The following is a 10,129-nucleotide window of genomic DNA, read 5'->3' on the forward strand; positions in this document are numbered from 1 at the left end:
GAGATGATGGTCATCTGAATTAGGGAGAATTTGAACCCAAGGCTGTAGAAACTGAGAAGACAGTTCCAGTTTACCATATGTGTAGTACCTGCTGCGGCTGGCAGGGCACCAGCACTTCCACCCAGGTTATTTCATTAAAATTCTAAAGCAGACCTGGTCAGCTCTGGAAGCCACCTGGGCCTCAGGCATGAGAGAGGAGAAGGAATTGGGGCAAATCTAGTGGGTGGGTGTAGTTGGAGATGCTGAGCCTGTTAACAAAGATGGGACAGGAAAGTGGGGAGCAGGGAAAGGAGTGGCAGGGAGAGTGAGGCCTTTCCCTGCCTGGCTGCAGCCTTTACCCATAAGATTCCCATTCCTCATTCCTGCCAGATCTGCTGGACCCAGGACCAGGACCCTGGTTGGTGTTGAAGGTTCTGTCTCCTCTGTGGGCTTCCCTCCCTCTGCTTCTTCCTTCTGAGGATTGCTGAATGTTCTGCCTAAACACAAATCTGACTGCATATTCTCTTGCTCATAAATCTTCAAGGATGCCTCTGATTCTGGGCAAAGCCTGAGCTTCTTAGTTTTATGTTCTGGGGGTCTCCATTGTTTGATATCCCTTCTCCAGCTTCAACTCTGCCTCTTCCTCCTCATCAAAGTACCTGTATTTTAATAGGCTACCTCCTCTCCTTTTCCTCCAAGATTTTCATAATTGTGCTTGTGATGATGATGATGATGGTGATGATGGTGATGGTGAAGGTGGTGATAATGATAGTGATGGTTATGTTGAGGATGATGGTGAGAATAGTGATGGTGATAATGTTGGTGATGGTGAGGAAGGTGATGGTGAAGATGGTGATAATGATAGTAATAGTTATGCTGAGGAGGATGATGATGATGATGAGAATGGTGAAGGTGAGCATGGTGATGGTGATGATAAGGATGCTGATGGTAAGGGGATAATGATGGTGATGATGAGGATGGTGATGGTGAAGGTGGTGATAATGATAGTGATAGTTATGCTGAGGATGATGGTGATAATGGTGAGACTGGTGAAAGTGAGCATGGTGATGGTGATGGTAAGGATGGTGATGATGAGGTGATAATGATGGTGATGGTCAGGATGGTGATGATGAAAATGGTGGTGGTGATAATAATGATGATGGTGATGGTGAGGATGGTGATGGTGAAGGTGGTGATGATACTGTGATAATTATGGTGAGGATGCTGCTGATGCTGGTGAGAATGGTGAAGGTGAGACTGATGATGATAATGAGGATGGTGATGGTGAGTATGGGGATGGTGATGGTGCACCCCTTGATTTGGCAATTCGACATCTAAAAATTGTTCATTTCTTCTAGGATTTTTTTTTTTTTTTGAGTCAAGACTTCCCTATGTTGCCCAGGCTGGCCACGAACTACTGGCCACGAGTGATCCTCCCACTTTGGCCTCCTGAGTAGCTGTAATTACAGGCATGAACCATGGTGCCTGGCTTTACCCTAGAAATTTATCCTGAGGAAATAATCAGACAAGTGTGCCAAGTGGTACTTAGAGAAGGGTATTTATTGTTGCATTGATGATAGTAGGTAAGATGTGGGAAGAATGTAAATGACCAGCAACAGATTTTGGCTAAATAGTTGTGCTACAGCTAGGCAAGGGGCTGGCTTATGGCCATTCAGAACACAGCCCCTCCTGATTGAGTCAAATCTCCTGTCACTGCTCTCACACACCACACATCTTCCTCCTTTTCAGCACAAATTACAATCATAATTGTACATTTGTTTGTGAACCTCTTTGATGAATTTCTGTATCCCTCATTAGATGCTAAGCTCCATGGAGGAAAGGAGTATACTATGTTCATTATTGTGTCCTCCACACCACGTTAAGTTCCTGGAACACAGTACACTCTCAATAATTTGTTGTTAAATGAATGACTGAATCTATATTTCTTAGTATGGAAGGATGTTTGAAACATGCAATTAAGAGAAAGAGCAGATTATAAAGTAGCATGCATGCTGTGGTACACACTGCAAATTCCCTCCTTTCTTGATCTTCTTTGGGGGACCACATGCGCACTCTCAGTCAATAAATTATGATTGATCCAAAGTCAATCATGACAATGCTATTCTCTACTGCTAGGGATGGTCATGAGATAAGGTTCTGGCCAATCTAAACACAGATTTCCAGACCTAAAGAGAAACCCTCTGGGGGTCAACTCTGAAGTTCTTGCCTTTCTAATAAGAATACAGAAGTGACTGCTTTTGCTGGCCTTGTAAACTCATGTAGTATTTGGAGCTGCAGTAGCTGTCTTACAGCCATGAGCTAAATTCCAATAGACTCATAAAGATGCTGGGCCTAACATTGTTGAACCAGTGAACCATAGCCAGGAACCATAGATACTCTAACTATGTAAGAAAAATGAACCTGTCTCTGTTTAAGTGACTCAACTTTCAGATAAATGCACTCCCAACAGATACAGAGCATGATCTCATATATACCTGTATGTGCAAATATGAATAGAAAAATAATTAAAGTGATTATCTCTGTGTGGTAGGATACTCCTTCATATTTTTCTATTTTACAAAGTTTTCCCAAAGGGCATGTAAATAATAATCAGACAAATATTTCTGTACATTCAGAAAATAAACAATAGTACTAATTTTATTTTTTAAAAATAAACGAAATATTGGGGCCCCAGAAGGTAGTTCACTACCATATGGTACGTTCATTAGCCACGACCGAGAAGAACACTTGTGGGTATCCTGGAGGACAGGTTCTGCAGCAGTGAGAGGTCCCCTCCAGAAGAGTATGTGCTTCCAATCTCCTGAGAGAGGTGGGACAGACCCCAAGGAAGTAGATGAGAACCTGAGTGAGGCTCTGTGGGGAGAGAGGATGTTCCTCAGCCCTCACAAGGACATGTCAGTTTCACTTGAGTTTAGGCCCCGGCCTTGGCTGGGCAGCCTGCCAGGCAGGTTCTCAGCAGCATGGGGTGATAACAGGAGGAGGGGAAGCCCGGCAAGCTGGGGCAGCTCTGGGATCTTCAGGCGGGGCTGTCTTGGGCAGTAACTGTGTTGGCTCTAAACACAGATTTCCAGGAAGCAGAGCATTGCAATCTCTCCCACCACAAACCTGGACCATCAGGGATGTTTCCATAGCAGCATCCATGCCAGTGAGACATCTGGACATGATCTGTGATCCCCTCTCCCACTTTTCCTTTTCTCTTAGAATGGGACAGAGCAGCCTGGAGCAGCTAGTGTCCTGTAGTGACTCCAGTTTGCTGCTCTCTTCCTCATCTTCTTCCTCCTGCCCTCTGTCTCCTCTGCATCCTTCACCTTCTACATCAGGAAGCTCAAGTCACCGGGCTGAGCCTGGGCTTCTCATCTAAATCACGGAGTGCCAGTCAATGCCTCCCTTCCTCTTCCCAGGGAGCAACTTCAGTCTTCCCTGCCTGCAGTGGGGAGCTAGACCCTGCTCCTTATTCCCTGTGGGACAATCTGCAGCCTGTTTCCTCATGCCTGTAATGGGACTGCAGTCCTCCCTGCCCACCTGGCAGTACTACTTCCAGGCCGGAGGACCTCCTGGGAAAATCACCAGTGTGGGTGACACTGTGGGTGTTTGTGTGTGTGGAGGAGTGGGGCTGCCACCGGGCCAATTACAGACCCCATCTTTCTTCTCTTCCTGTGTTTGTCGCATGTCAGGAATCCCTCTCCTTTGTTCCATGAAACATAAGGCATTTTCAGATCCATCATCTCACTGAGCCTTGCATCTCCTTGGTGAAGTTGGAGTTATTGTCACCATTCTACTGATGAGTAAAATGAGGCTCAGATAGGGGGAAGTCGTTGCCAGGGTTCCGCTGTGGACTTATAGCGGAGCTGGGATTAGGATGCGTGTTCTGGATTCCTGGCGGGGTCCTGGCCCATTTGCAGCTAAGGCCTGTCTTTCTGCTCCCATGAAGTCCCTTTTCCATTCCCTTCCTCCCCATGACAGCCAGTGTCACCACCACCCAGGGTCTGTGCTCACTGTCACACCACCCCTCGCTGACCCCTGCGTCTGGGCTGGAACCCACCATGTCCATCAGATGGATTTTCCTCAGTGGTGGTTGGGCTCCAAATCCACTCTCCCCGGACTGACACAAATTGCACTACAGGGTGCCACAACTGTAGGCGTTTCTGGTCTAGAGAGAGAGATGGTCCCATAGAAATGTCAACATCACTTGGTGAAGGGGAGAGTGGAAACACAGGGGAAAGTTCAGGGAGTGACGTCAGGAGGAGGTGGCCCTTGAGTTGGGTCTTGAGGGTTGTGCAAGAGTTACCAGGCAAGGAATGCTGGGAAGAGCATTTCAGGAGGAAAGAGCAGCATTCTCCAAGGCTCAGACTGGTCTGGTGGCTCCAAGGTAGAGCTGGGTACCTGGACCCCTGGAGACAGTGCTCCCTTTTCAGGAGGAAATCTGCAGTTCCCATACTTTGGGCTGTCTCAGAGTCCCCCAGAGATCTTGGGAAATTCCTGGGTCCATTTCCCAGGGATTCTGGTACAGGCAGAGGAATCCACACTTCTCACAGGCAGGGGCTGTGACCTTACCCCACAGTTCTGATGCAGTTAGACCCTGGATCACTCTTGGAGAAATACAAGCAGGACTGAGAGACTTTGACCCAAGCACTGTGAAGGGGGTGGGATGGGAATAGATGTGGAATGGGCCAGAGGAATAGTGGTTGGAGCTATACCCTCCTGGACCACCTTGTCTAAAATGTGGCTCTCCCATCCCCCTCTCCCACTGATACATTCTATACTCCTTCACTTTTCCTTTATTTTATTTTATTTTTTGTAGATACAGAGTCTCACTATGTTACCCAGACTGGTCTCAAATTCCTGACCTCAACCATCCTCACATCTTGGCCTCCCAAAGCACTAGGATTACAGGCATGAAGCACCATGCTCTCATCACCAACTCACATGCTGAACATTTGACTAGTTTATTTATTACGTGTTTCACTCTACTAGCGTGAGGGCTACATGAGGAAAGAGACTTTGTCTATGTCATTCACTGCTGTAGCCAAGTGTCTACAATGTGTAAGATCATGGAAGCTTTTTCTGTTTTGGTTTGTAATTTTAATTTTGGGAAGCAGAAGATATCTGAGTGGACTCAGTGGCTGACAGGAAAAGGGAGAACAGTCTTGGTGTGCACAAGAGTGACAGGGAGACCTAGACAGAGAGATGTCAGAGGACAGTTCCTGGAAGAGGCTGATGGAAAGTTGGGGCAACTGGGGAGGGTCTCTCTGGACATGAATTCCTTTGAAGCTGGTAGGGAGGGAGGAAGTGCATGGGTGGAGAGGAATGTCTGAAGAACACCTCCTTGGCTTCCATATTCTTCATGAAGTGACAGGTGAGGGGCTGCCTGGGAAGAGAGGGCAGGAGGGGAGCAAATGTAGGCTGGTGATGGTGGGCCTGCAGCAGTGCCCCAGGGTGAAGGGGTGAATGCATTACTGAGGCTGGACCCTGGTCCTGACCCTTGCCTTTGCCTCAAGACTCATTAAAAACCAGCCTCCTCCAGTGAGCTTAGATCATGCCACTGCACTCCAGCCTGGAGACAGAGTGAGACTCGGTCTCAAAAACAAAAACAAAAAAACAGCCTCCAGTCCCAATGTGCCCAGCTGGACCTGAATATGCCACCATCGCAACTGGAACACAAATCCTGAGTCACTACCTCTAGAAAGCCTGCCTGGATTCAGTGCCCATCTGACTGGGCTCCTGCAGCACCTGGTCTGCCACTACTATGGGACTTGCCTCTGCCTACTTCTTATCACAGGTGCCTGTGTTTTTACCTGCCTCAGTGAGGGCTGTTGAGGACCGGGCCAGGCTGATCTGCCTTAGGGGCTACAGCAGATGCCGGCAATGGCTGGGCTGTGTCAGGGCTGGGCAATAGGCATGCCAGGTTCTCACACTGGCACTGGGTGCCCTTTGTGGGCTCAGCTGGGCATGACCACTGCTTCTGAGTGGCCAGAAGATTCCTGGGAGAGGCCTGGTTATCTTGGGCTGACCCTCGCTCCCCAGTTCCTTCCTCCCTCCCTCCCTTGCCGAAACCCTTTTGCGTGTCCTCAAAAGCCTGCTCCAGCACCAGCAGCCCCCTGGTTTTCAGCAGCCTCAGGGAACTCTTCCTTTTCTTCCGTGCTGTGAGTAAGAGGCCCGATTCCCTGAGGACACTGCTGCCTTGCTGTCCTCTGCTGCAGCTCTTCCCTGGGCCTGAGCAGGATAGGTCCTCCTTGCTTCTCATTGCCTCCCTCTTTCAGCTCATCATCCTTCTCTCCCATCAAAATACATTCATGTGCCACGAAATGATGTTTCCATCAACCCAGACCGCATGTGCAGTTGTGGACCCATGAAACTATAATGGAGCTGAAAGACACCTACTGCCTAGCCCAGTGACATAACAATTGTAACGTTATGGCACAGTTACTTTAAAAATATATTTATTAAAAAAGATTTATAATTCTATAGAAAAAGAAATATATATCTTGTAGTGTAGCCTAAGGGTCTGGTGTTTATAAAATCTACAGTAGTGCACAGTCATGCCCTACGACTTCACCTTCACTCACCACACTCACTGACTCACCCAGAGAAGCTTCCAGCCTTGCATGTTCCATTCATGGTAAGTGTCCTAGACCAGTGCACCATGTCTAGGTACAATAGTATATTTTTATATAGTGCAATACTATGTTTTTACTGTACTTTTCATGATATGTTTAGATGCACAAGCACTGACCATTGTGCTACAACTGCTAACAGTATTCACCGCAGTAACCTGTGCCCAGGTGTGCAGCCTGAGAGCAGAAGGCTGTGCCATAGAACCTAGGTGTACGGTCGGTACAATATTGAGGTGTGTGTAAGCACTCTCTGTGACGTTCGCCCAAAGAAAAATTACCCAAGGACACAGTGACACACGAAGGGAATCAGTATTGAAGCTCTTGCCCTAAGATTGCACCCCGGGACACATCCCTATGCATTGAAGACTTAGCTTCCGGATCATGGGCACTTTTCTCTTGCTGAGATGTTGCCAACATGCACATAGAGAGTCCTCCTCATGCTCTGGCTCTTGGTCCCTCCACCCCTAGAGACCTTGTTTCCACCCTCCCTGAGTCACCCACTCCTACCTGTATATTCTTGTCCTTGTCACTGCAGAAACTGTAGCTACTCCAGACCCTCAATTTCAAACACCCTTTTTTTGACCACCACTTTCCTTTTTCCAGCTGCCTCCCAACTCCAACACACTTCAATGACTCCAAATTTTCACTTTTGTGTCTCACTCACTTTCTTGCAAATTTCCCTTCCTCCCAGCTGAGACTATATTGTCCAGCCTGTTATCCACCCTCTCTAACACTCTCCACTCTCTTGCCCTACAATTGATTGTACTCCCAGGGCAAAACTGCACTCTGCTGAAAACAAGCCACACACTCCCTCTGCTCCTGCACTCAGGTGGCTGAGCACAGACAGAGAGAAACACACATGCCTTTTGCTCTCATTTGATCATCAAGCCCAAACCTCCAGTGGGCCCTGGATGATGTCCTACAAACTCACTCATTTCCAGAGTCCATAAGTCTGCCAGACTTCTCTATTTGTTATCTTAATAAAAATATATATAATCTAAGCATGTTATGAATACCAACTGATTTAATTATCATAAAACTCTATGAATCTGTTCTATAATAATCACCATTTCACAGCTGAGGAGAGGTTGGCATAGGAAGAGATGAAGTGACTTGCCCTGGAGCCCAGGCACCCAGCTCTGGAAGTGCTGCCCTGTTCCCAAGCAACAGTATCGTGCCTTCGCCTTCCTCCTTAAACCTCTAAAACCTTCCCCAGCCTTCCTTACACCTGCTGCCTTGCTTCCTATTTCAATTTGAAAATAGATGCAATAAAGAGAGAACCTTCCCTAGATCCCAGCCCAACGTCTGCCCAGCTGCTTGCCTCTGTGCTTCCTTCTCCACCTTCGCTTGTTATTGTAGCTGGAGTGTCTGCACTCATGTTAGGGGCAACTTTTCTCCATCATGTCCGCAGCTCAACCCTCAGGTTCTTTCCTGAGTGTCCGCTTTGCACACTGTCTAGTTCTGCAATGCAGCTCTCCCACCCATCTCACACCCTGCATGCTTACTTATTCATCATCTGTTCTGCTCTACTACAGTGAGGGCTACACAGGGGCAGGGATTCTGGGTATCTTATTCACTGCAGATTCCAGCATCTAGAGCAGTACCTGGCACCTAGAAGGTGTTGGTATTTAATGAAGTCAGTCATTTTATATGTCAGGCTCTGGCCTGGTGCTGGGGACACTAGGGTGATTCAGACAGGTCCCTGCTTATACCAAGTTTACAGTCCCATAGGGGAGGCAAGACAAACACATTACCTGACAAATTTGCAGGCAGCCATTTATATTTTTCATCTTACAAAGCAGCCCTTATTGTACTTGAGAGGAAATGCACTCAAGCCGTGAGCTGTAGCCCCGCCTCCCCTACTTCAGGACAGAAAGCCCCAGCCTCCAGCCCTTAAATTCCTGGGCCTCCAGGGCTCCCTGGACTTTAGGAAACAGCTAGTAAGGGAGTCCAAGTCCACTTTGACTCAGAGCTCTGGGATGTCAACAAGGTGCTGCCCCTCTCTGGTCCTCAATGTCTTTGTCTATTCCAAGAGATGATGGTGCCAGCTCAGCAAGCTCCATGGGGCTGGGGCAAATGGGACAGGGAGGGTAACAATGCTTTGTGGACAGACAGGAGGAATTCTGAGTGGCTACCGGAAAGGCACCATGTTTATTTGACAATTTCAAACATGACAGAACTACAGAACACAGACATCAAGACTCCCCTGTAATTCCATTTGGAGTCTAAAGCTTAGATTTTGTTTTGTTTAAGCAGTGGCAAACATTATGTATAGATATAGATGTGGGATCATAAAACGTGTTTAAAAGTTATTGATGTGGGATGACTTTGCCTATCAATATACAAGCATTTATTTTGTTTTAATAGCTGTGAAATATCCCACTGTATGAAGAGACTAAAATCTGTCCTTCTATTGTGGATATTTGGATTGATGAACCATTGGACCAAAACAGAGAGGGCAATCAAAGCATTTGACAGCCTGGCAGATCAAAGTGAGAGGTTTATTACAGAAGACAGTAATGCTAAAAGGGGAGGGGAGTTAAGTGAATCCACCTGCTGCAATCAGAGCCCAGAATCCCACCACCCTAAGAGGCAGGAGACAACACGGCCCAAAGGGCAGAGGCCCCCAGGGCTCCCAGCAGTGCCAGATGCAAACTTGTCATCCCACCCTGTGTGTGGGCTTCCTATGCCCTGGACAGTCTTTCCTGAGGCAGAGGCTGTTTTAAGAGCTTAGATCACCCATTCTACAGCAGAATTTCTTATGAATGAGGTCCCTGTTCTGTGTTCCTCACCTATCCTGGGCCCTTTTCCCAACTTGACTTTGGGTAGTGGGTGGATATAGGCACTAGGTAAACACCAGGCCCCAGGTGGACATCAGGGCTTAAGTGGACACACAGGCTCCAGGTGTGTATCAGGCCCCAGATATATACCATTTTCCTGGTACGTGTTAGTAACCAAGGGGACACTGGACTCCAGGTGTACATCAGGCTCACAGGTGGACACCCAGGCCCCATATGGACACCAGCCTACAGGTGATCATCAGGCTGCAGGGGGATACCCAGGCCTTAGGTAGATATCAGACCGTATAAGAACACCAGGCCTCAGGTGGACATCAGGGCCCAATTGGGGATTCAGGTTCTAGGAAGACACCCAGGCCTCAAGTAGCATCAGGGCCAAGGTGGATACTAGACTCCAGGTGGACATCAGGCCCTAGTTGGACACTAAGCCCTAGGTGGACACCTGGGACCCTGGTGACCATCAGGCCCCAGATTAACTCCAGGCCTTAGGTGAACATCTGATCCCAATTGGATATCAGGCCCCAAGAGAACATAAGTCCCCAGGTGGATATCAGCTTCCAAGTTGACATCAGGCCACAGGTGGACACTGGACTTGAGGTGTACATCAGGCCTCAGATGGACACCCAGGCCCCAGGTTTACACCAGGCTCAGGTGGAAATCAAGGCACAGGTAACACCATGCCCTAGGTGGTTACCTAGGCTTCAGGTAGATATCAGA

The sequence above is a fragment of the Pongo pygmaeus genome, chromosome 19, assembly GCF_028885625.2.
Source record: "Pongo pygmaeus isolate AG05252 chromosome 19, NHGRI_mPonPyg2-v2.0_pri, whole genome shotgun sequence".
In the NCBI taxonomy this organism is placed as follows: Eukaryota; Metazoa; Chordata; class Mammalia; order Primates; family Hominidae; genus Pongo; species Pongo pygmaeus.